The following is a 27,656-nucleotide window of genomic DNA, read 5'->3' as shown; positions in this document are numbered from 1 at the left end:
TAATAATTTTCGGCAAACTTTTAACGGTTAGTAAACTCGAAACTTTTTAGAAATTTTACAAATTATTTGAAAGCGTTGAAGTTGATTGGTATAGTCAAATCTTCTTTATGTGTTGCTAGTAATGATCACTGATCAAAGCATTATTATTCTTAGAAGTATTGAGTAATTTTGTATGCATCTTTTTTAATCTCAAGACCTATTGCTTAGTTTTTAAGTTAAATTTTGTTTTGTTTGAATAAACTAATGAAACTTTCATTACGCGCAGCCAAGTAATGAACGAAAATTATGGAGAAAATTAAATATTCCGAAATGGCAAATTGTGGCAAACAAACTTTATAGGTATAAGTGTGTAACATGAAAACTTTGAGACCTAATATTCTCTAATTGCTTCTGGAGAAAGTTACAGTTACGTTATATTTTTGTGACTATTTGAGTATTTTGGTACCGATTCTTCTCTGCATATTTATTTCTGATATCCAGAACTTTTCTAAATATTGTCTGTTGCATTTGTACGCCGACGATATTTTCAATAGAAAATGTTACTTTGATAAATTGTTGGACAAGTTATCGAATACTCGAGTAAGCATGGTTTGAGACTAAACGCAGCAAAAGCTTTAACTAAGCCAAGCTAAGAGTTTGGGGGTGCATTTAGATTCTGCCACAAGATTCAATATACACGTCAATCATATAATAAACGCAAGATGTATACTGCAAAATAAAATCTTTATGTCATTAGAAGTATAAACATAGTGAAGAAGAAACAGTTCAGCAGTTTATTATCACTATTTTTCTGAATATAATAAGCTAAAATTACATGTCCAAAACGCATATTTCTTTATTTCTGTACTGTCATTTAGAAAATACATAAACCCATTCCGGTTCCACTTAAATGAATAAACTTTTGTTGATAGATAACATGCTATCTCTATTCGATGCTTTAAGTAATTATATGTAATAACCCTAAATACTTAACTAATCTGCTTGGTAAAAGGTCGTAATATTATAGCACGAATCAAATTTTTTCTAACAATTCTCTTCATAACAGTTGGAAATATTGGAACGTTGTGACATAATTCAAATAAAGGCCATGAAAATTCAAACAAATAATGAACTGGTTGTTAAAAATAACTTAGTAGGTATAGGTTCGATCGGAAATTCGTTAGTTGCTGTAAAATATATGTTGTATAGATCGAGATACTTATAATAATGATGATAAAGCTTTGAGTAATTTTTAGCTTAAACCATATAATGAAAAAACGATATAATGAAATTTTATCGATCGAGGACAACAATTCGTAGAATTTATTATTATGTTTTTGCTTGTTGGGGTAAATTGAAAATTAGAAGTTTTGGCCAAAACAGAAAATTTTTAGGTCTCCGTTATGTCTACTAAAATGTTATCTTATCCTTAATCCTCATATAATCGTACCCTTAAAATAAATTATTGGAAAAGAATGCCTAGCCTATTAAAGAAAACAACTGTTGTGTCTTTAATTCTGACCTTGGACGAAGAGGGTAAGTAAAAAAGAAAGAAGACAATAAAAATGAATGTTTGTATATATTTAAATAATTTATAGCTTTATACATTAGGAGTGGTTAAAAGTTGCTTAAAATATTTGACATTTTTATTCAGTTGGATCCACAAGCGTCACAAACTGTCGCTTCACAATATAAATTATTTAGCACTGCCCTGAGCCACTTCGAGCATTTCCGGTACTTTAGTCACGGGTTGGGAGTAAACCGGTGTATTTCGACATCCGTCAGTTCTCATAGTTAAATATATTTGTGCTGTCTTCGCAGAATGTTCCCAAAAACTAATGTTAGTAGAAGAACTAGAGTATGCATAGTTTATAAGCTTCTTTAGACATAATATATATTTTAATTGGTTACATTGTATTTTTATCTGACCGTCGTTTACTAAAAACTCGTTACTTGTCATTTATGTTGCATAACATACTATAAATTTTAAGTTGAAAAAAAAATTAAGCAAATGATAGTAAAGTAAGTAAATAATTGTATGTATAAATATTTTCTTTACTTTTCAATTAAAACAAAAAGTTGAAATGATTTTAAAAGCGTCCAAATATTCGGAATATATCTACTCCTATTTTTAACCAAAAGCTGCCAACTTTTTCAATTTCTCAAAGCCAATCCTTATTGATCGGCTTGACTCTGTACAGAACGGCATTGATCGGAGATCTGGCGAATCTATCGGAACAAGTCTACTGGTGCGCGAATGATTGGCGACGCTTCCGAATAGTTTCGGTAATATGTTACGCGGTAATTTGTAAATCTGGCTTTACGCGTAGTAATATAATTTGTTAGTAGACAAATTTCACACACGACGTTCCTCCACTTGCTACCAAAAGTCGATTCAATGATTATCCAAATGTATTTATCGATGTCAAGCGTCCCAATTTTGTTTCGACATATTGCGCTAATCTTTTAAACGAATTTTATATTGTTATGATAGTTAGAGAATAGTTATTTATACAAATAGAGAAGGCGAAGACGAGGAAATACCATGTTATTGTAGAAATATTTCTCGCGCGGTATTTGTTTGTTTGTTTCGCAATTAAAAATTAGTGAACATTGCTAATTCCTGGATTGTTCAATTTAAAATTTCAGTGCTGTTAAACAGTATTGTCTAATAAAATCGAATCGAACTATATGCGCATTGTTTATTGTATGATATTAAGGTCATATTACAGTTGGCAATTAATATTACCTACAACTTATCTTGTCCTAAGTATAGTGTCATCTTGTATTATACTCGAAAAGTGTTTAATATTAAATTAATTGTAACATTATTAATTAAGAGATAGTACTTAATAAAAAGACAAGCAAGGTGTGTGGTCGTAGGGGCGGGTCGTATCGCTCTAGCGTACTGGCAAAGTTAACGGAGAGTTTTGTAGGGTGGACTAATAAAGTCAACTATTTTAAGATTTTGGATAATTTTATCATCCAAAATCTTGAAATAGTTGAATAGTCATTCCCACAAAAACATGTTGATATTTTAACTGCTTAATTGCTTTATTATGCAAATATGTAAAAGACGTTATTGTTAATAATTCCAATACTGTTTAAGTTATTGGCATCAGAACACACAAAGACATTATTTATCTTATTTTAACATATTTACATTATCAGATTAAAATATAATTAATTTGTTAAGACTCGAACCAGACGGTAGTTTTTACTAAGACCAAATTTATAAGAAAATTGATTAAAACACAAGAAACGGTTACTTTACACTTGCAGTTGTTTTATTTGAATATCTTATTTAGCATTTTTATAATTTCAGTACCATTGTCATTAATAATTTAAAAATTTGGAAACAGATCTCTATTTTTATTCGGCCTTCCATTTATCTGCACTAAATTTTGAATTGAAGCAAGATATCAAAACAAAATACGAAGCTGCCACTTTTTTTATTGTTTGTTCAGCATTTAGACATATTTTAGCGGACTAACCCATGTCACAACTAACTCAAGCAAGATTCAATAAGCGAAAAAAATGTTAGCCAATGTAACTTGCTGCCTGGGATAGATTTTGAATGTCAATCAGCTGTTTGGCCGTTTGTGTCTTTATATTTATTTTTTTGGTCATTATGACATGGAGTTCAAATCAAGGAAAAAAGGGACGTAAAGGAACGATTAACTTTGTGACATTGAAATTTTTTAGATTTAATTATCATTATCATTTGTGACCTACTTTTTTTTATTTTGTCGTTATACAACACAAATGAGGCATAAGACATATTACACTTTAACTAAATCAAGAATGTTCAGGTAAGATTTATATTATTAATACACGATTTGATGTCTCTGTCGGTCGGGCTGTCAGTTTAAACAATTTATATTTACGTCCACTAAATAACTAACTAACCAAATTAAAGTGCAAGTAGAATTATTTCAGTCTTGAATCTATCACGTGTAGATTCAAGGAATCCTTTTTTATATATATTTTTATATATTATTTATAACTAATTTAATTAATTTATTAAAATGTACAATTTAAATGGTGGCGCTCCATATCTTTTTTAATTTTTGATTTTATTTGATTTTGAGGATTGCTGCCGTAAATAATTCTAAATAAAGATCTTTTTAATACGTTATTCTTTTCACATAAACACAGACCCATTTTGACAAACAGCCGACTATAAAAATTTTATCGTCATATTTGTGATCATCAAATTGAGTTGAGCTTGAATATTGGAATTAACCATTTTAAAAATATATAAGTTAACAGATAAATCAGTTTAAATTTATATTCCTGTAAGCTTACCTGTTTATTACCACATTTTTTTGGTTGATTTATTTTAATGTCTAGTAGGATCTTAAAATATAGAAAGGGAGTCGTTTTACAATACATATATAACATATTTTAAACCTGAAACCATAACTTTCAGACTTTATGCTCCTATATGAGACCATAACAGAAATCTTTGCATGAAAAAAAATCAAATATGGCAGCTTATACCATAAAAGGGTTAGAATATTAAGATTTGCCATTCCCTATTCGGAACCTCATAAATTCGTTACTACCGTGTACACCACAAAGGACCTTACAAAGTAAATGCCTCTTTTGAAAGTTAGATTCCTGGTCTTTGTTCGCACCAGTGATGGCAGCTTTTGTCGAATACATCTGCCGCTTCTCGTACTCCCTTTTAGAAATATACTTTCTCTCTTCCATTTTCATTATAAGACGGGGATAATAGGTTTTGCTTGATTGGCTCCGTTTTAATTTATATTTTCACAATTTATTTTCGGGTGATTGCGTCCTTTCAAGTACTTTCATAATATGATGCGAAAGTTTCATTTTAAGGTAAGAGATTTCAAAATATTGCGACTTTATATGAATATGCGAGAAGTTTCCCGAGTGGTTTGCAATGAGGAGAGTACAAATTTAAAAGCCATTTATAAGGCATTGTAATATTCATTATCTATTAAAAACCGAATTTTCCGAGAATTCGTAATTCGTAATATATCAGATTGAAAAAATGAAAACTAGAATACTAATAAACAATATAAATGTTTTTGATTAAGATAAATCTTACTATCAAGATATTCTTCGTGGAAGATTTCAACAAATTTAAATATGAATTCTTTTCAACTCAAATTGAGAACACAGCTCGCTTTTACTCAATAAAAATTAAAAAACTTTTGTTGCTTGAATCCATATTCCTTTGTCGGGTAAAAACTGTACCAAACTTTATTTTTTTGTTTTGAAAATATACAGCTAAAATAAAAGCGTAATTGAAAAGATGAAAACAGGTAGGATTAATATTTTAACTTAAGCTTCACTTTTTATACTATAAATTAATTTCAGTTCTAAACTAATTAGAAATAGAAGCTATAAATCGCAAGATAATAAAATGTTTAACAGGAAGAGAGAAATCTAATTTCCATTTTACCAAAACATTTTGAAATTTACATTATAATAAATATCATTACATGTTATATATTTTTACAAATATAAAGCAGTTGCAACATTTGAAAATATTAAAGTAAATGCTGGAGTTATTCTTCATTTTAAAATTGTTTGGAATTTAATATATCATTTTAAATATTTTATGATTCAAAATTACACTTTGTCCTACTTCAAAGTGTCCTTTTAGCATCCATTACAGACATTTCCGTAATCCTATCAAGAAAGGTCGGCAGCCAAGCAATAAACTTAATTGGCAATTAACATTTGCACGAAATGTATAACCGTTATGGCATAACAATATTTTCACTGCCAACACTCGGGGCAAGATAAGCACAACTCCTATCCTATAAACCACATTAAAGTGACATCCAAAACAAAGTTGTTTGCGAAAGTATCAAGCCCACGAAACTTCGACACTATATCGTTTTAAATGCGACACCGTGAAACATTTCCGTCGAAAGAAATTTGTAAACTCAGACAAAAATATGACGTTAAAACCGACTATATAAGTCCACGAAAGCAACATAAGGGAAGTGTGGCAAAGATTAAAGACTTTTTCTGCAACGTATACACAAAACTGAAGATTTATGGTTTGCGGAATGTGCCGCTGTTCATGTTATTGGACTTTGCCGAGTTTCCACCAAGGTGGATTACATATACGTGGAAAAGAGTTAACCTTTGATTTATTCCGGTTTCGCTATCCAAAAACGTTGCAAATTCCGTAAATGTAATAAAATTTTGATTATTTATTACCTTTGGCTTCCAAATAATGATTCCGTTAAAAAAATTCTAATTTTGTATTAGTTTTTATTTTGTTTTAGTTAATATGAACCAATTGTTAACAATCACGGTGCAAAAAAAAATGTTATTTGTGTTTACATACTCTCACACGAACCTCAATCGAGGGAACCTTTTATTGGATATACACATACTTTGAGTGAAACAATCATTGCAGTGTAAGGTTAGCTAAAAAATGTGGTGCACAAATATGAAATTATGCTTGTCATATACAAACCACACCAAATTGCAAATGGTGGTCCTGATACTTTTTACAAAACTTCTGGATTCCTCCTGCGTCGGTTTTTGCTTAGTCGAAATTGCTGACGTTTCGCCAATCATCCCGTTGGCTTCTTCAGAGCTTGACTGATCCAGAAGTTTTGTAAAACGCATTACAGTAGGGTGATCCTGATATTTTTATACACAACAGCGTAGCAAAAAACGCAAAGAACTTTTGTTTCATGTGAGAACAATATCACCCAAAATCTGCATACATGGTAGAGGTTCGTTGGAAATTGTCAAAGTTAGAAAAAAATTTGATTTCCGATTTTTTGAATAATAGGGTTATTCAAAATTCCCTTATATTTTAAAATATTTTTCAGGTTACCATTAACAGATAACATTCTAAATGTGCCTAAATACAATTTAAATACAATTTAAATACAATTTGGTTTTAATTTTAATTTATAAGAATTGGTATTGAGCGTTTGAGGTCTACTTAATTTTGTGATTTCTAGGATCTCTATGAAGTTAATGTGGCTCAATTTTCGTTAAGTTCTCACGGGTTACAATTATTATTAAAAGGAGTAAGATTTTAATTTGAAAATTAGTGTGTACTTAAAGTTACCAAAGGTGAAAAATTAATTAATCATGAAGATAGAGTGCGCTTTTATACTTAACGCTGACCCATTTTAATATTATGACCCTCGTACATTTTTAATGTAATTTAATGTTTTAAAAAATGAAACTAAATGAATTTTTTGCTTCAGCGTCTTTCATGAATTAAAATAACTCTATAACTAACAAATTATGATAAAAGTAAGACAAAGTTCAGTCATAGAATTTAGAATGTAGTTGAATCTTTGTTCATATTTTATTGGAGACAAATAAGAAACTTGAAAAGCACACATGTGTTAACGCGTTTTTTTAATATGTATTTTTTAAAATATACTTACATGGCTATTAAATTATAAAAATATAAAATATAAAATATAAAAATGCTACTGACGGATGGACTAATATACGCCACTAAATTTTTAGTTTAAATGCAAAATTTGAGGATTTTTCCAATACTGCAATTGCGTTTCTAGTTTAATATTAATTAATAAAAAATGCAGATTCATTGTTCATTTGGTTATATGGGTTGGGTTATTGATACGATGGAAATTGGTATCGACAAATGCGGCTTTAAAAAGCTCAAAAAAATGCATGCGCCGTAGATCATAAGCTCGTTTTTTTAAATTAACAATTACCGAAAGCTTTTCTATTTGGGAACATTGAGTGCGGCACATATTAAACGTAATTGACTCATGAAATTTTAAACAGTTATAATAAGTAACCGTTTGCACATAAAGAAGCGCAATTTGAGGTTGAAAATTTACGGTTCAGTAATAAAACACATCTGCTGTAAGAAGGGTTTTATCTCGCGAAAATTTACTGCGGCTTCACCTTTCTTGTTTGATAAGGAAATTGCCTTCAGGTGTTCGGTATAAACCATATTTTAAGGACCAGAGTTTCTTTTCGTATACAGTATTAAAATGATGTTTTTAGTGATTTTTTTAGGAAAATGTGTTTTTATTAGTTTGTGTCGGTTTCAGGTTCTTGCGTTTTGATATTGAAATTCATATTAAAGAGGGGAAAAATGGGTGAATATTAATGGCATCTTACAACAAGAAATGGAAACAAGGGGAGATCATACATCTTCGGTATAGTCCATTATCTGTTTGCTGTTTTTGAAGCAGTCCTTTTTATCTACATTTTTATTAAGAGCGTGGTATGGGAATTTCACGCCCACATTGATATTATTAAGAGAGAGAGTTTGAAAGACAGAGGTATAAAATTGTGGCTTTTCTTAAACCAAAGTATTGGCTGTCAATGTAAATTAATGACGTCACCTGTATTCTTTATTGGATTTTGCGGCGTTTTAGTGGCCAAACTTAATTTCTAAATATATTTTGCAATTCAATATGTATCAAAATTCGAAAAAAGATATGATAGGACAAAGTCTAACATGTTGTCAAACGAAAACACAACAAAAACATTTACTTAACTTGCTTAATAAGTAAAAATAATCAGCTTATTTTACCTAGGTTCAATTTTATTATTTTGTATTTTAAAACTATTATGTTACATTAAAATAACTATAATTTTGCCCATATTTCTCAACATTATACAGGGTGTCGCTTGAGCAATCCAAAATATTAAAATTAAAATTCTACATAGTCTGTTGGGATTTTGTATTTTTGAGTTAAGCTTGAGAAATTGACCTCAGAAAAATCGTTCCTGGCGGTGAACGGTACCACCAATAATCGACTTTTCAGTACCACCAGTTTTAAAATAGATTTGAAAGGGGTTAACGCGAGCACTTTTTAGACCATAGAAAACTATGATTACAATATAAAATAACAACGTTATATTCATTTGTGGGAAACGAAGAATTATAGAAATTTCTGAATACACAACTCCATTTGGCTCATAGAAGTACTCAAATAATATTTTTTATCCAAATTATAAATAAAAGAGTTTTGGTTTGAAGTTGTTTAGAAAGTTGAAAACGCCTTATATTTCATTTAGCCGATGCCGTAGGATATACTCTCTTGGATGATAATTTTCAATATAGGCGAAAATTAAAAAAAAAATCTCTATCGATCGGCGATGAAGATTTCGCCATGCCGATTTTACAATTTGAATATTTTCGATTACGCTCTAACTAGGTTACGTTATACTATTACGTTATACTACTCCTATTAAGCTGGCCTCGTTGTAATGGATCGAGCGTCTCGAATTTTCTTACCTGCGCCCGTTTCCTATTCTTTTACCACTTTTATTATTATATTATAAACTACCGAAAAATCTTAGCCTAAGAAAAACCGGATACAAAAAGGGGTAGACCGCTATTGTAATCCGAGTTTTAGAAGTCATTATGTCGTGTCTCCCCTTAAAATCCGTAATATATAGCAAACGACAAAGTTTTTACACTCTCCCTCATAACATTTCCTCCGCCGACACAATAGCTTTATAGGGCGAAATAGAATTTTGATGAAAAAAATTGTATAGACGACGAGAATGTGATGTTCTGAAGACACAGCAACGTCAGCTTCGGGTGGCACAATAGAAAATGAGCGGAGATTAACGTCTCCGTTTATGTGACGTGCGCATCCAGGGCGATACGGCAGACAAAAATTGATGAGATAATGTGATATACAAAAAGAAAAATTGGATATTGTTTTTCTCTACTGTAAAATAAATAGATGAGTTATTGAGAAAAGATCAGGAGAAGAAGGCAAAACTGAGAGCCTTGATTGTGTGGTAACTCTACTATTGATAGAGTTGATCCAGGTAGTCGTTTTATAAAAAATACTTTTTAAGTGGATTATTGATTTAGTCGATGCACAATCTTTTCACTGGATTTAAGTAATAGCTATTTATTTATTTACAGACCCAAAGGCTATCCAACAGGCGGACCAGACTATGTAATAACATGGTAGCTTATATAAAATTAGTCCCGAATAGAGAAAGAAACTTAATTTGACCAGTTCTAAAGCTAATAAACTGTATTAGAAAAAAATGACAAGATTTTGTATTCGTTTATTTTAAACAAATTCTGGTATAGGTAAAATATATCAGTATCTTCGCTGTTCAGAAAAGCACAGCTTACAACACATCCATTAACTTGAGAGTTCGAGAAGTCGCTTGAGCTGAATATTTCTATAGACTATGTTAGTCTGGTACGCACCTGACAAGGACTAGCATTGAAAGATTTTCGCAGGAAGGTGACTCAATAAAATTTTTATTTGAAGTTATTTGAATTTATAAAACTGTAATTATGATATTATCTTGCTGACAATAGCGTCTGGCTTTATTACACCAAAGATTCAGGTTTCTAAAAATATTTCTTTAGACACACCGATTTGTGGTTGTTAAAGCCTTTAATGGTGCGAAATTCATAATTCAGATTTCTTAAGCAATATTTCTTTACAATATATTTTTTATTTTTTTATTTTTTACAATATATAAATGTGAAGTAACTTTAAGTGTTGTATTGTTTAATTTTCAATCAATATTAATAAATTATTTTTTTATTATAAATAATATTTCTTGGAATATATAAATATTTAAAATAAGTCTGTGATTTTGCAGTAAATACAAAGTAAAACCATTTTTTTATACTATTTATTATGGTAACAATGGTCATCACTACGACAATAGTTGGATACGTGAGAAAACGCTTTGTTCACTGATAAAAATTTCGATTGTAAATAAATATCTGTCTCTTACCGTTCTTTTATAGAGAAGTAAAGCCCTGCTTATTATTATTATTATTATTATTATTATTATTATTATTATTATTATTATGTTGCCTCATTGACAAAAACTGAAAGATTTATTTCAAAATGTACTTAAAGGTAATATAAAAATATAAACGGGTTTAGTAGTAATTAATTTAGCAATTTCGGTTAGTAAAAAAATTAATCTATAAGGTCAATTGCATCAGCCTAAAAGTAATCAGAAACTAGTTAAATATATACCACATGTACAACTTTTGTAACTTTTTGATCAATCCAATATATTTTCTTAGTAAGTGCCCCACATGGATTAAATATGGTTTGAAAATGAACTATTCTCATATATACTATTTCTAATATTACCTTGATTTACATAATCAGTTATCTCCTTTGGTTCAATCCGATATTTTTAGATGCGTTGACAAACTCGTAATCCTTCGCAAATTAAGCGCCAGCCCTGTGGCTCATCGGTTGGCTTTATCGAATTTAAAGATCCATATATACGCATCAACACAATTTCATGAACCGAGCGGCTTTCAATTCAATATGCATAATACACGGGCAACGTCAAAAATTGCTTAGGGTTTTGGGTTGCATCGGACTAGCCCGCTTTACTCTATAAATGGTATTAAGCTTTGTAAATTGCAAATTGCGGTTGACGGGTTTAACGTCAGTTCGTTTATATTATTATATGCTGTTCTAAAGCTGCATTAATACAATATGTCGCTCGATATCCGCACGCCGATATAATAATTCAAGTTGCTAAGTGGAAATATCGCGTGCAGGTGGTAAATTTGTAATCGAACAATAGGAAATGGTAAAATATTTTACATACTTTTAATACTGTTACATTTTTAAATCTACTACAATTGTTGGCATTTGTTAATCCGGAAAGTAAAATTTAAAGAAGTTGTTGAGCGTTAAACTTAACGAAACTGAAAATTTATTTCGTGCAAATTAACAAAGTCACTAATTACATACACACTCCTATTCACTATACTTACTAGTAATAATTTATATGTTTTTAGCTTAGCGTCTCCCCCTTTGACCCAGCATCCGCTTCGAATACACACAAGCTCGGGCCAGGCTACGGGAGTTCTTGTCGAAAAAATATCCAAGTCCAATGTTTAACTTAGATCGCGATGTTTTAGTAAGGCAACCAAAATTTCAGCGAAAATTTAAACGCCTGCGTATATCTATAATCTGTACACCTTGTTTCTTTTATATGCATTTTTTAAACATCATTATTTAGTAACATTACTTTTTAATTATTATTAACTAACGATTATTATCTATCAGTCTTACTACGAAGTTGTAGTTTTCCTATAGCTAGCCCCAATGCTAAGTTTATTGCCAAACAGAATTCCGAAGCAAATTCCGTGGTAGTATTTATTGGTGTGGCTAGTTTTCTAGGCTGATCTAGTACTCACTTTTATTATACATCTATCTTTGGTTAACAAATATTGGAGCTTATATAGGGTCATACACAAGAAATGGCGGTGCCAAAATTATATTTTAATACTATTTTGCCAATATCCTGGCTCTCTAAAACTATCAAAAGTATGAAAGTGTGTTCGTTGTGTGTAAGTGTATGTGTGTTTTTTTTTGTAAAAATCCGAAGGTATAAAAAGCCATTTTTATAGCAGAATACTATAATCTATAATATACATATAATACTTTATTGTGTTATATTAATATAATTTTATATTATGAGCCTATAAATTAAAAGCATTTTGAAAATTATTTCATCTAACAAGTTTTAATTTTTTCCAAGCGATGCTAGGTAGTACTTTAAAATTAATTAAATTATAAAATAAAAAAATTGTTCGTGCTAGAAAAGATAGTGTAATTACCATGTAAATAATGCATTGAAAAATTATTTTGTACTATTAAAGGAATACATTTATAATCGTCTTTGTTGTCGAATAATTTCCACCATCCATTCCATTTCAAAGGCAGACATTTGGTACCGCAGTGCCTTAGAGTCTGTTGATATGGTCAAAATTAAAACCAAAGCAGAAATAAAATCGGGAAACAATGTTTATTAAAATATATGTTTCTTGTTTGAAAAAAATTTCTTAAAGGAATTTAACACACACTTTTTAGCTTCGAGGAAATTTAACATTAATATTTCAATTGCCCAATTCAAAACGAATTTCTAAAAAACGTCAGCCCCGAGCGCTGCGATTGAACCGGACAAAACAAAACATCGACCTAATGCAAACCCAGATAGACTTCTTTATATACTTTCTCTTATTTTCGTCTGAACACGTTGGATATAAAAAGCGGGGCGTATAACACAACTAGCGCGACCCAAACCAAAATTTATGGGCGAAAATAAAAGAAGACCTCTCGGGCAACGTCGTACCGACCCAACTTCACGCCGGAATAAATTTGTCTCCCCCGAGAATTGTCGTTTCTTCCAATCAGCCTAGCGTCGCGCGAGTGGCGGCTATTTTCAAAGTAAAATTTTTATTTTAGAAGGGAAATACACGTGTGCTGAAAAGTTTATGCTACCTTAGAATTCTATTAAACCGAAATTTAGTCAAGTCGGCACCAGCAGAGCATCGAATATAAACGAGATTGTCGTAAATTTTGTGATCATTTTAATCCTAAGTTTGGAATCAGTTTCGCCAATTTCAATAGGGATGGAACACAAACAATATGAACCAAAAGTGGACACAACGCATTTATATTATTGACTAACGTTTCGATAAAGAACAGAATAAATATTATGTGCTCAAACATGGTTTGCCCTTTTGGAGCTCATGAAAAATCCCTGTGGTTTTGAATTTTTTTGATTAAGTTGTAGAAACACAAAAAAAATCTTCTTTATTTTTAAAATTATGTTCTTAAAAATTAAAAGAACAAATAAAAATAAATCATTAAATCAATATTCTATCAAATAAAAAAACTTGACAAACTCTTGTAGTGCTTTTTGTAGCTTTAACCGCCAAATTTCTTTTCTCTTTCTTTACTCTTGATTTAAAAATTATTATTTATTTCAAGAAAAGTTTATTCAATAATGTTATTTTTAATAACTCTGCTGCCGATTTTAAGATTTTATGTAATTTATTCTTTATAGGTGGTGTAGCTATTCTTTAACTTATAATATTTTAAACAATAATGACGAAATTAAAAAATAAGACATTTTACCGCCTTTTTCTAATCAAGGGTTATTTTTATATATCTAACGGATTCCTAAAACATGTCACTAATCAATGAGTGGAACTCCTTATGATAAATAAATTGCCAATAATGCCCATTTAACGTTTCCTCTTTTTTTTGTTCTTTAATGAATAGATGGATAGTACCCAGTCCCAATATCTTCGCAAAAAAATTGATTGGCTTTTTTACATACTTACATAACGGCACTCACAGGTGCGAACAAAGAATCAAAGTGTGAACCTCACCGATATGGTACCTACAGAGGGCAGACTAGAGAGTGAGTATCCACCATCTAAGGTTTTTAACCAGAGTAAGTTCTAGAGCTAATGGCTGCTGGTCGTCGAAGGAAAATATATTACTAATAATACGTTTCGAAATACAGATATTAGGGAAATATAGTTACTATCTTGGGAGAGAAGATTACATTTTTTTTATACCGGTCCCGGATTTATATCAAATTGTGTATCTCACTAAGTAAAAAGAAGCTGTAAGTATAATATTAATTTCATCCCGAGTATCGTTAAGGAAAACAGCAGGGAAACGAAAACAAATATAATTATATTTTTCCAGTGAGAGAAAATATTGACGAATTAAATTTTGCTGCCCGGAAAGCAGCAAGAGTGGAAGACACTGTTTTGAAATACATTTTTGCTTAATTGTATCGTTTTTGCCGTGAATAAATGAAAAAGCGAAACTTTTTTTTTTAATTTTAAAACGCAATATTTTTTAATAACATCATTTTTAACAAAGGAAGATAATTAATTAAACTTGCAAATCTGTATAAACATAAAGCGGGAAACGTTTCTTTGAATAAGAGCGCAATGCGACAATAGTTGCAAAAATAATATAAGTTTGTAAAAGAAGTTAAACATTTTTAACAACGCCAGATAATGAATAGCGAGTATTATTACCACGGGCGAACAATAATAAGAAATTGCATGCAATTAATTTCCCGGCACATTTACGTTCTTCCAGCCTGCGGCCAGAAGAGGATTTCACTTATCTGTAACTGCCACTTAAGTGTAACAAAAGCAAAATCATCCTTATCAGTGCTGAATATCCCTTTCATAGAAAAAGCAATTTAAAAAACGACTCGTTTAACGCCGGTAAAACTCGACTCATCTAATCTCCGTTCCTATTTTTCCACCGACGTCTCATCATCCCTAGAAATGTTACTTTGACGTAATTTCTTTCAACGTAAGCTACTTAGAGCTGAGAGAGGGCTTTGTTGTGCTCATGGAATTTAACGAGAAGAAACCTTTTCCCATTCATAATATATCATTTCCTTTTTTATATAACAAGTGGCTATGTAATTTCGTTAAATTTATAACGCGTAGGTTTCGTGTCTAGGTACTACGAACAATATGTTTCCTCAAAGTCCGAACATTTATATTACAAAGTTGTTATCAGTTTATTGACCATTTCAATATTTATACAGAAATTATTAAATGGTATGTCCAGCTGTCAAGCTTACAAATGAACGCTGACTGATTTGTTTAAGAAATTGGTCTGCGCTATAGACATAACCCTGTAGAATGCTTCGTTATTTCTATTTAAAACTTGAGTATGCTAATCTTAAGCAAAAGATTATAAAATATTGTCCGGAATTTAGTGATTCTTGTAGACACTGATGCCGATCCTTCGACCAGTTATCTGAGCCGGTCTGAATGGTCAATTAGATTCAAGTGTTATAAAAGTACGTGTATCTGTATCTAAGAAACGAGTTGTTGGGTGCAGTGTCTTTGTGGTTCCGAAAATATAAGCCTTTGTTGAAAATGGATAAATTTATAATTGATCTGGGCAATATTACGTAGATGCATCAATAACAATGACGATTCAGTATGCAAATAAAAGAGATTTTTTAAGAGATGTCAATATATTACTGGGAAATTACTTCGATTTATTGTGGGAATATAGTTAGTAAACATTGTTATTTACGAGAAACCAGTCATGTGCATAGCTACTTTTCATAAAATTGTTATTAAAAGTCAATGACATGGTTTTTCAGTGTTTTTTTTTCTAGAAATTTACCACAAAAGATCTACTGTAATATGTTGTTAGTAGATGGATAAAGGGACTTCCAGGGACTCCTAACCTCACTTTTTGGCCACTCGGCCACGGGCCCCCCGCCCATCTTTTGCCGCCCATAGGCCACTCGCCCATAGGCCACTCGCCCATGGGCCGCTCGGCCATGGGACCACTCGCCCATAGGTCTTCTTCTTTTGTGTGTCTGGCCGTTCGGCCATTGGCCGCTCGTTCAAGGTCACTCGCCCATTGGCCGCTCGGCCTAACCAAACCGTCGTCCGTGGTACCGACCTAACCAAATTGTGGTCCGTGGTTCCAACCAAACCGTTGTCCGTGGGTGCCAACGGTTGTCAGTGGTGCCAACCGTGCTCCCGTGGGTGCCAACCGTTCGCCCGCGGGGGGCCCCCGGGCGTAGCCTCCGCTGGTGGAGGTGGGGCGTAGCCCCCGCTGGTAGAGGTGGGGCGTAGCCCCCGCTGGTAGAGTCGCCGCCCCCCCGGCCCTAACCAAACCGTCGTCCGTGGTGCCGCCAACCTAACCGTCGTCCGTGGTGCCAACCAAATCGTTGTCCGTGGTGCCAACCGTCGTCCGTGGTGCCGACCAAATCGTTGTCCGTGGTGGTGCCCCGCCGTCGTCGTCCGTGGTGTTGGTGGTGGTGGTGGTGCCCCCCCGGGGGCTGCCGCTGGTGCTCGCCCCCCCCGTCCCCCGCCCCACGTCCCCCCGCCCCACGTCCCCCCGCCCCCCCCCGCCCCCCCGTCCCACCGTCCCCACGCCATATGTTGATGTAAAAAAAACAAAAATTTTAGTGTTTTTTTTATTTAGACACACAAACACTCATACACATTTTTTTTTACATTACAATAAAAAAAAGACCAACATAAGCCTAATTTTTTTTACAAATATTTTTTATTATTAGGTCGCAATGAATCGTCATTAAATTATTATATATTCCGGTGTGATCGTCGTTTTTTCTGAGGGGGATTCTAAAAAGACTATCATAAGCCTAATTTTTTACAAATATTATTATTAGGTCGCAATGAATATGTTAAAACAAATCAATTATCGCCATTAAATTATTATATATTCTGGTGCGATCATCGATTTCTTCTTCGGGTTCTAATTCAAAGTGTATTTCGGAATAGCAACTTTCACACCAACTCCTCTGACTCTGGTATACCATATATATTAATGCACAGGCTTCGACTGTAGATATGTGCCGATAATCGCAAAAATCAAATTTGTCAAATTTGATTTTTGATTTTTTTTCAAAAGTTATAAAAGCGTCTTTGCAAGATTCACAAACCATCAACAGAAATGTTCGGGTCATCACTATATAGTGTTTTTCCCATAAATAATAGCTATAATGCTCAAAAGGATGGTCTGTATACCTTGGCCATACTAAAATGGCATTTCGATGTGCCAACGATACTTTCTTTTGACGGGTTATCAAACTCAAATCTGGTGGAGGTGGTCGTTCACATTTGACAGCGAGTGCATTAATATATTTCCACCTATATTCGGGATATTTTTCCATTATCTGTAGCGTTAGCGTCCTCGGTAAGGTCGTTTCAAGCAGAAAATGTGCAACAGAATGAACGTTTTCACTAATTGACTTTATACATAGATCTTTCAACGACAACAATTCGGCCATTGTCTACAACAGAGAAAAAAAAATTACAGTGCCTTGTAATGTCCCCACGGAAGAGTATCAAACGTGTTTGCTATAAGATATCTTTTGTCGTCATACGGACTTAGCGCCACTTTAATTTGTTCGATACTAAACACCTCGTGCGTATAAGAACGAATGGTTCGTTGAGTAGCATGTTTTTCTTTTAAATTTTTCAAGCAATCAACAAAATCTTCAAAAGTTATTTTATTTTTAACAATCTGGTAGTTTACACCCTTTGATTTTTTTACAGTTTTTCCGTTTAAGATTTTATAAGTGTACATTTTCGATCTTAGCCCGGCATAGTGTGAAATTATTGAACCGTTGGCCTCGTCCTTCATTAGACCCAGTACTTTCTTATTGACGCGAGGCATATTGTATGGATTATCAATGGGATAGTCGGACGTGTCGAATTTGCTTAAATTGGACTTAATAACCTCTTCGTATACATCATCACAATGGATGTTGTAAATGAAACTGTCCGTGTCCATATACTGAATTTTACATTTCTCCGGACCTAACTTGGGTAGCATGTAATCGTAATGAAACGAATACATGATAATTTTAGATAGATCCAGAATTGACATTCCAATGTAAAGGGGTTTGTTAAAAATAAGTTCCGATTTTTTCAGTTCCACCAACATTAGATTATCATCTAGTACAGTTCTATTGTGAAATCGGGGACTAGCAATTAAATTTTTAGCACCGTAACGACCCTCCCACTTTCTAACAAATTTTACGACCCGATGCTTACGTATGTTTTCCATAGTTTTTCCGAACACCGCGTTGTTAAATAATTTAAAAAGATTTTTACCAAAAGTGGTAGTGGCTTGCGTCCGTAAGTGATTATTTAGATCGATATATTCTTTTAGCCAAGAAGATTGCCTAAATTTTAATACTCTGTGTATTTTAGTAAGAACGAGTCCGTGTTTTAAAGCTTGCTTTAAATTTCGATAGTGTATAACGTAATTGGTTTTATTAAAAAGGGTTGTCATCAATTTTGGTAATTTTGAATTGGGAGGCACGCGATGCTCGGCACAAAATGGGAAATCTTTATGTAGATCGTGTAAACTCTGAGGGTATTGCAAATCTACCTCCAAAATATAGCCTACCCCGCCCGTGTCTGGAATATTATTAATGCTAAGGGAGGCAATTTCTTCCCGAGTCAACCATGTGAATCCGCCGTAGGGGAGAGGCTCCGACATAGCCTTGCCGTAAAGATTGTTAACGTCAAGAAATGTGAGATAATTCGATTGCTTTGATGGATCGTAATTGGAGATGTACTTGTTGTTTGCCTCAACGTACCTGCCAACGCACACCGAAATCCCACCCCGTATACCCTGTTCGATAAACATAATCTGATCAATGTCACGCATCAGTTCTAAACGACATTTTGTGAATCTAAGCATACAGTCCCACGTATATCCGGGCATACTAAAATACCATGCCGGGTCCAAAATATGCGTCACCATACAATTTTTTCGAAAATTTTCAAATACGTCGGCCAAAAGGATAACGTCCGTTTTCAAATATAAATCCGAATATTCGCCCAAGTTTTTAATTTCAAACGCGGACCAGACTTTTTGCGCATGAGCATACTTTTCTTCACTAATGTCGGACTCATATAATTTATTGTAAAAAGCATCGATGGGCGGTAAACTCGTTTCGTTTAATTTGTCGTAGTCGTCTATGTAATCATAACAAAATACACCCTTTTGCGACAATAAATTTAGTTTTGATTCGTCTTGAAGGTGAGAAAATTCCTTTTTTAATATGTAAAGTTCATTTTTGTCGACGCTGTTTACCAAATTGTCTAGAGACGCCCCCAAAAATCTAAACGAATCTATAAATCGAAACTTTAGCTTATATACGGGCTCGTAATAGGTAAAAGATATGTATTTTTCCTTGTTGACCGGAAACAAACTTAAAGACCCTTTATTGCCCAAGGCCCTAAGGATAAAATGGGCGTCGTACCCTGAGAGATTCTGGAATACTACGGGCACTATGAACAATTTTCTAAAATTTAAATTACAAGCCTGATGGGCGAAATTTCTGAATTTCCCGGTAAAATGGTCGTGGTCGCGGACAATGACGTCTGTCGGTGAGAAAGGCTCTTCGCAAATATGACAATGTGTCGAAACTTGAGAGAAAGTAATTGACCCTTCCATGGGTACGATATCAATAAATTTCGATTGGACAAACTTCGATAAGTCAGATATTTGTCGGACGAACCAATCCATACAATCTGGGCCGCGATAGGATTCGAAAAAGGACAAAGAATCGTCATAAGAACATTTAAAATAATATGCGGCACTATATGCCTCATGCTTTTGATATTTTCGCGTTTTGTCTGAAATTACCAAATTTACATCTTTAAGTTGACTTTCGAAATCGGCGTAGATTACAAATGGCGTGGTTTGTTTGTATATATGGTTTCGAAATTCAACATAGTCGTATTTGGGAAAAGACACTTTATAATCGTTCAAACTGACACACAACCTTTCATGATCCTTTAAGAGCGTTTCGCTACTGAAGTAATTCAAACACCTATCGCAAATATATTTTTTACCGTTATGTCTACTAAGCTGGCGCGACACTAGTCGAGATAAATTTTTAATATAACAATAATGATATTTAATTTCTTCTTCTTTTTCATATTTATGGTCCTCTGCCGTCGTCGGTTCCGGATCAAAATCATTAATTTTTGGATAATACTTATTTTGAATTAATAGTAAATTGACATGTTTTTCGCGTTTTTCTTTAGTCAAACGGGCCGGTAACACTGAATAAAAACTTTTACTGTTATTTTGAATTAACTCTAAAACGTACACATTTACGGAAATTTCGTTGAATTTTTCAAATATATGAATTTGATTTAGACCCATCGGTGTTGGGCAATTTTCAGTTCTTAAAACGCCCTTATAATAAGGATATGAAGTTGGTAAGTGTTGTTTGAGATGTACAGGAAAACAAGCACAGACCACTGACCAATAAAAACAGGCTTCGTCATTATTTTGAATATTAATGCATGCATTTTTTCTCTTAATTTCTGGGGGCAATTCAATGTAGGAAGAGCCGTTACCCACGTCAAATTTGTTAATATTAATTTCCAAATAAAGAATTTTTTGCAAGGCAAATCCCGAATCGCGTTCTTGAAATTCAGACAATTTATTTAGAATTTGAATTTTAACATTTTCAACGAACCATTCGTTTAAATCCGTCCCCAAGTCGATGACAGCATTTTTGGTAGAAATATATTTCACGTCGGTCACGTCTTGGTCGTCGCTTTTTCTCTTTATAAATTCCCCGCAAAACGTGGCATTTACTATTAGCATTGGCGACGCTTGTTTTAAAATTTTTGAAATTTTTTTCTTAAATATGACAAGACAGTCGTTTAAAAACTGTTGTTCGTCTTTGTGTTTCAAATTGATTATTACACCCGTTAAAACTCTTCCCTGGAAACAAGACACGATCTGCTCCCACAAAACCCTTTGTTTTATATTTGCAGGACTGTTGTTTTGCAACCCCATTCGAAAACGGTGGCGATGATTCAAAATCATTTGTTTAATAGTCTTAAGATGTTGAATTGTTGTCTGTATTTTTCTTTGTAACCCCATGGATATATTTTTTTTTGGACTAGTACGAACAATCTTGTTGCACCGAATGATGTTTCTGCGTAAACGTCCCAACCAAACATTTTTATCTTCTTCCGTTAAATTATCGAACACGTATTTGTTCACTTGACGAAAAGCCAAAATTAAATTTTGAGCGTCCTCAATAGTTCGCGTAAAATTCATTGCGACCAATTAATAATAATATTTGAAAAAATAAGACTTACCGTCTCTCTCTCTCTCTCCCCCGTAATTTTTAATTTTGAACAATTTCAAATTGTTGAGCGGGCCAACTGCCGACTTCTTTAACGCCCCGATACACCAGACTGTAGCGGCCCGTCGAAAATTGGTCTATAATCGGCCGGAAGCTGTCCGTCACCCGGTTCGGCAGGAACACCACCGATAATTCTAACTCCAATAGAACCGCCTCCCCAAACTGGGTCTTTACTATTCTGGCCTTGTCTATCTTGTATGGTCGACCAACGTCTAACTGCCCCAACTTAACTATTGGTTTTTGATTCTCTTTATTCGCTGCAATTTTTTCATTTAAAGCTTTTAAGTCCATCTATAACGAAAGTAGAATCCTTCAGTTCAATATTGACAATTTTTTCAAAAAACAAAAAATAGTACTTACTTTGGCGTTGGTTTGGGATGGGTGCGGTGGGGGCGGCTAACACTGAGATAACACGGATCGTTTGATCAATTAAGCGACTTGATCACACACACAACTCAAGCGGTATTTAAATGATGTGACAAACAATCGAAACCTTTTATATACTGAATTCCGACAGCGGACTAATATGAAAGTCTCGTTGCGAAGGCAGGCGACGCGATGATCTCACCCGCCAAGGTTTCGTTTAAACATTTCGCAAAGCGATGATGTCATGCATCCGCTGCCGCACACCGGCGGGCGATGATATCATCCAGTCGTCAAACGCGACGGCGGCGGTACGCCATCGCACACAATCGCGCTGCAATTTACATTCATACCGCGATCAACGGTCGAGATTCGAAGCGAAGCTCACACCAGAATATATAATAATTTAATGGCGATAATTGATTTGTTTTAACATATTCATTGCGACCTAATAATAATAAAAATATTTGTAAAAATTAAGCTTATGTTAGTCTTTTACCAGAATACATAATAATTTAATGACGATAATTGATTTTGTTTTTAACATATTCATTGCGACCTAATAATAAAAAATATTTGTAAAAAAATTAGGCTTATGTTGGTTTTTTTTATTCTAATGTAAAATGTATATGTAACTTTTTTTTCACTTGTTGTTGTTGTTTGGAGGTGTGTGTGTGTGTGTGTGTGTGTGTGTGTGTTTTATCGACAATATTTTTAAAATAAAAAAAACTATGGGATTGATGCGGGCAGAGAGGACGCTAAATTTGCAAAATGTTTAAGTTTTTTTCTGCATTCGTCGGAGTGAAGGCGCGCCACTTGTAACTCGCTCTGCAGCAGGGCAATTTTAGTTTCAGTCTCTTTGATCCGGTCCTCGTTTCGCACCAGCTGCGACTCTAAAACCATTTTCAACTGGAACGCTTCGCATACCACCCTTCTTTCTTCGTCGTCGATAAACGTATCGAACCAACCGGAGGAGGAGGAGGATGAGCCGGTATGCTGCTGCTGCTGCTGCTGAACCGTTTCTTCCCTTTTTCTTTTTTTTTGTGAGGCTTTGGGGGCGTCGTCGTACTACGACGCCGTTTTGACGGTTTTCTTACTTGTTGTTGTTGTTGCACTTCCGGTGGTGGTGGTGGCGGCGGCGGCGGCGTATAATGTATGTCGTAGCTCGTTAAAAATTCGTACAACTCTTCGGGGGGGAGCCATATTTGCTGCTGCTCCATGATGCGCGCCCCGACACAACTGTTACATCGACACTGAGACTTATAATACATTCGCGTCGTCAATCCACGAATCGTGCGACTTGTCCAATCCCAACCAGCGTACCAAAACTTTTTTACCGCGCCTGCGCAGAACTTTTTCAACGAGATAGACGTCAGGATTGGCCGTTTTTTGCAATTCTTCTTCGTAAAATCCTCCCATTATAGGTTTACCGTTCATATCTTCGAGAAGATACGTCACCGGGTTCGTGATCTGCACTTTGACCACTTTAAATAGTTCGGTGGTCCAATTCGGCGTGTATCCTTTGTTAAACACGTGTTTGGCTTTACTAATTCTAACCACGTCACCCACTTTCAATTTCCTAGCTCCGAATATTTTCAGGTGACTGAAAGCGCTCTTCAAAAGTGAATCGGCGTTACTTTTATTCACCGCATTAGGTTTCATTCCCGTCGTTCTGTGTTTCTTGTTGTTGTATTGTTGAACGACAGAGGGCAGCACGTCTGTCCAGCGGTACGTTCCGTTTAACGAGAAATACCGATGCAATTTTTCTTTGAGCGTCCTTATTACCCGTTCGACTATCGCGGCCTTTTTCTTACTGTACGTACTATAATGATTTATTTCGTGCTTGGTCATGAGCTTCTCAAAATTGCCATTATAAAATTCCATGCCCAGATCCGTTTGCAGGTTTTTTGGGTGTCGATCCCGTGCCTCTTTTAGAATTTTGGCGAAGGCCTTGGTCACATCACTACCCGTTTTTCTTTTTAACGGTTCGCACCACACGTATTTTGAAAAACAATCGATAACAACCAATATAAATTTAAAGTTTTTATTTTGTTTCGCATATCGATCGAGCTGGGCCAAATCGGCCTGCCACAAATCATCCAACCCTCGTATTATAGTTCTGCGACGCGCATAATTTCTACGTGCCGGCCTGTGCAGTTCCCGCACGAGTTGTATCTTTTCTTTACTACTCATTCGTCAATTTGGTCTGCTGCTCTTTTTTTGGGCCGATACGACTGTTGCTGCGGCGGGTGATTGAGAATCTTTAATTCCAACGCCCTCGTTATATCTTTATTTTCCCGGGAGAGTCGATTCACCTCGGGAACAATCTCGTCGAATCTCCGTTCCGTCACTAACGCGTGATTTTCCAACTCTTGCTTTGTGCATATCTCGCCTAGTTTGCGATCAAGGTCGCGGCGAAACTTTAGAAATTCACCTCGAAACGTTCCGACTTGTTGCTCTAAACGTGCGAATCTACTCTTGTTTGTTTCCAACGTCAGGGTAATGTCCCTGTTTTGCCGCGAGAGTCGCTCCAGCGCTAAAGCGTGTTTTTCGAACGCTTGTTCTTCTGGGGCTAGCAGCGGTGGTGCGATGACGTCCTTGGATCGTAGTCTTTTCGTAAGCGCCTCGTCCACTTCATCGTCCACGTACTTTTTGGTGGCCGCGTCGTAGTTTTCGCTAGGCATTTGGACATTGCAAATTCTTAAATGGTTCATATCGACGTTTCCCTCCGCGGTATAATCGAAGGCGGAGCTCTTTATCACGGTAGTTCGCTTGGAGCGGACACCGCTGGATCGTCCAAACTTGTCCAGACTCATTATTAAACTAACGTATTATACCGGCTTCTTTTAACTCTTCGACGATAGAGAGAATTTCGTTGTCCGCAGACGTGTTCCCTGCGTGTTTCGACGCGACCAGTAATTTTAGGCGCTCAACGAGTTCGTTGACGTCGTCCCAGTACACGTATTCCATAGGCGCGTTATTATAACGCATACTATAACCTTGTCCACTGTACGAATAAGGACGCGGTTTTACTAACGGTCGAATGACCTGAACGTACTTGGGTACCGTCGACGCGCCTTTTAGACGCCCGCGCGAGTCCCTATGTACCCCCGTGACATCCATAATTTTTTTATATTCTGCCAAATCGTTTTGGGTGTATGTCTGGGGGTTTTTCAAAAACACCAAATTATATAGGCCGAGAGTGCCGGGGTAACGCGTGCCGTCCACAATAATGTCGCCGGATCTTCGATGAAAATCCATCCACTTATTGCCGAGAACCCATTTCGAAGAGATCGAGTCATAAACGGGACCATAAACGATGTCCGTGTCGGCCGATTTCGCCCATAAATTTTGAATATAAGGATGGGAAATCTCGGGATATTGATCCAGATATGATCGAAAGGACTCGTTAGCCACATTCGAGGTATCAAACACTTCATCCTCCTCCCCTTCCTCCTGCTGAATATGTTGCATCTCTACACTACGATCGGCAGCCGAGGATGTCGCCGTTTCCCGAATCTCCTCCAACGGCAAAAACGACACGTTGTCGTTCTTTTTGATTTCCGCTTTCGGTTCTTGCTTGAGGCCGGTATGTTCGCTTTTTGCTTTTAACAACGCCGGTTGGGGGGGTTTTATTTTCGCAATACGCTCGAGCGGCTCGCTGACGGGTTTAAAAAGTTTCCGAATGGACGCGTCCTCCTCGCTCTTGCCCAACTTTAGAGCCAAGTACTTTTTCCTAATTGACTTGGACAGGTCGTTTACTTTCCGTTTAAGCGCCGCGTCGGCGATGTCAACGGGCGCCGCCTTCATGACACTGTGTGTTTCCGACGATCACTTGTCATCCACTTTTATATACTTATCAAAACCCTTGCGGTAACGGCCGTTTTTCAATTCAAAATCTTTGACAATTACGAGGCTTCCGTACTTGTCCTGCCAACAGACGGAACAGATATTTTTGAACGCGTCGTACGAAACGTCGGGGGAGAAGTGCTCGTCGTAAACGTGGTGTAAATTCACGTCATCCTGTTTAAACAGTACTATAATGTTGCAATTGTCCCTTATCAGTTGCTTGGGTATTTTGGAGTACGTCTGGCAGAGATAGGCCGCGTCGATGGACTTGTGTCGACACATTGAGAAATATTCGCGAATTTTATTTTGTTTGTCACACGACACGTCGTCGAAAATGAACACGGAATTCTCTTTCGCTTCACTGGGGTCGATTATCTCGTCGCTATCCCTGTAAGGAAAGTATCCAAGTCCTTTGGTTTGCTTCATTACGCGAGACAGTAGTTGGTATTTGGGTTGATACAGCGACTTTGAGTAGACGTAAACGTTCTCGAAACGCGCTCCATTGGGGCTGAAGAGTAGCGTCAACATGGCGTTAGTTTTACCGCACCCGCTCGGTCCACAAAACACCGCCCTAAACGAGTTGGGTAACAGTTTTCCGTGTTTGCTTTTATTGTTCCCGCCCTCGCCGCAAACAAAATCTAAATTTTCGATGGGGAGTGCGAGTTTCTGTTGCACCACCCGCATGACTACAACCCTTATTCGACCACCCCCTTTTATATATATACAACATATTTCGTGAATCTTTTGGACGCGGCGTGTAAGGCCCACGACATTGCTTATTCGCAGAAATAGTTGAAACTCGTCGGCTGGGTGACATCATCGTCCGCCGCGGGGCAGCGGGTGACGATGCCAAAAAATGCAAAAAATGCTTAAAACAAATTAATGAGCCACTCGGTCCGATTAGTAATCCACACATCCTGCGACACAGGAAATACGAAACGTTGATATTATTGCCGCATGTGTTTCCTTCGCTGCCGGAAATTGCATTTTATTTTTAATTTTCCAAACATAACGTGGCCGGATGCGTACATCCGCGCGCGCGCGTGTTTCCGTCAGAAACTGATTAGAAATTAAAAAAAACAATAAGTAGAATATGTATATTTTATTGACCGAGACGTATATAGTGGAAAGACTCTAAAGCATTGAACAAGTTCATTTTATGAGACACGAGTTTTTCTATTTCCTCGCGCTCAAGGTATATTTCGATTAACGGATTGAATTTTTTCAGCGTTAAGTCACACCGTTCTTCTTCGTGCCAATAAGTCACTTGCATGCAATCTCCTAGGGGGAAGATGACGTCGTTCCATTTTAGATTTCCAATTTCCTCGTCAATAAAATATAAAAACTCCAAAAATGCCTCGTGGGTAAAGTCTAGTCGCTGCTGGCCATTAACATACAGGCGTACTTGGGCGCAATCCATCTCGACATATATATGTTCATCGATCGTTACTGTAGTATCCGGAATACGCGTAGGCGTAATTCTTCTGTGATTATTAAATGTTGCATCCCAATCACCACCCATCGTTGTTGTTCTTGTTGTTCAGTCAACTAACACACACACAAAACTTACATTGTTTTTATAACTCCTACACAGTATTTATACATTTCATCCCCCTCCTATCGTCGAAATTGGACGGCACATTGAGTTTTAGTTATCTTGACCAAACACTTTGATAAGAAAAGTAGCGAACTGGACGCGATCAGGTATAACAAAATGAAAATAGTTTGTTTTTGATTCGGGGAAAAGTGCTTGTCGTCGTCGTCACCACTGTCTTGGAGGCTTCTGGAGTTGTTTTTGTTTAAAGAGTCATTGCTACTGTTGCTGCTGCTGCTGCTACTGCTTACAATGCTTTGCCATTCTCCCTGATCTCCGTAACTGCGATCGGAGAAAACCAAACGAACTTTATAATTTTGGTGCACCGCACTCATTGGCAGTTTAGTCTCAAACAGGTTGCCGTCCGTCGCCGCCAGATGCATCGGCGTCCAGG

At 35.5% G+C, this 27,656-nt stretch overlaps 1 protein-coding gene across 7 annotated transcripts in view; it reads right to left on the bottom strand.

Moving 5' to 3' along the window:
- The window catches only part of LOC132700393 (cadherin-87A), a 317,031-nt gene that overhangs the window by 35,446 nt on the left and 253,929 nt on the right, over nucleotides 1-27,656 (bottom strand). For 2 of the 7 annotated variants that reach the window (XM_060667679.1, XM_060667680.1), the window contains exon 1: nucleotides 11,079-11,418. The exons of the other annotated variants lie outside the window; for them this stretch is intronic. The gene's annotated coding sequence lies outside the window, so the exon portion shown is untranslated. Of the gene's footprint in view, nucleotides 1-11,078; nucleotides 11,419-27,656 lie in introns of those variants that run through there. 7 annotated transcript variants of the gene reach the window in all.

The sequence above is a fragment of the Cylas formicarius genome, unplaced genomic scaffold (assembly GCF_029955315.1).
Source record: "Cylas formicarius isolate icCylForm1 unplaced genomic scaffold, icCylForm1.1 PGA_scaffold_4__25_contigs__length_36172078, whole genome shotgun sequence".
NCBI lineage: Eukaryota > Metazoa > Arthropoda > Insecta > Coleoptera > Brentidae > Cylas > Cylas formicarius.
Note: the sequence above shows the minus strand (reverse complement) of the source record. Positions and strands in the feature narration are given on the sequence as shown.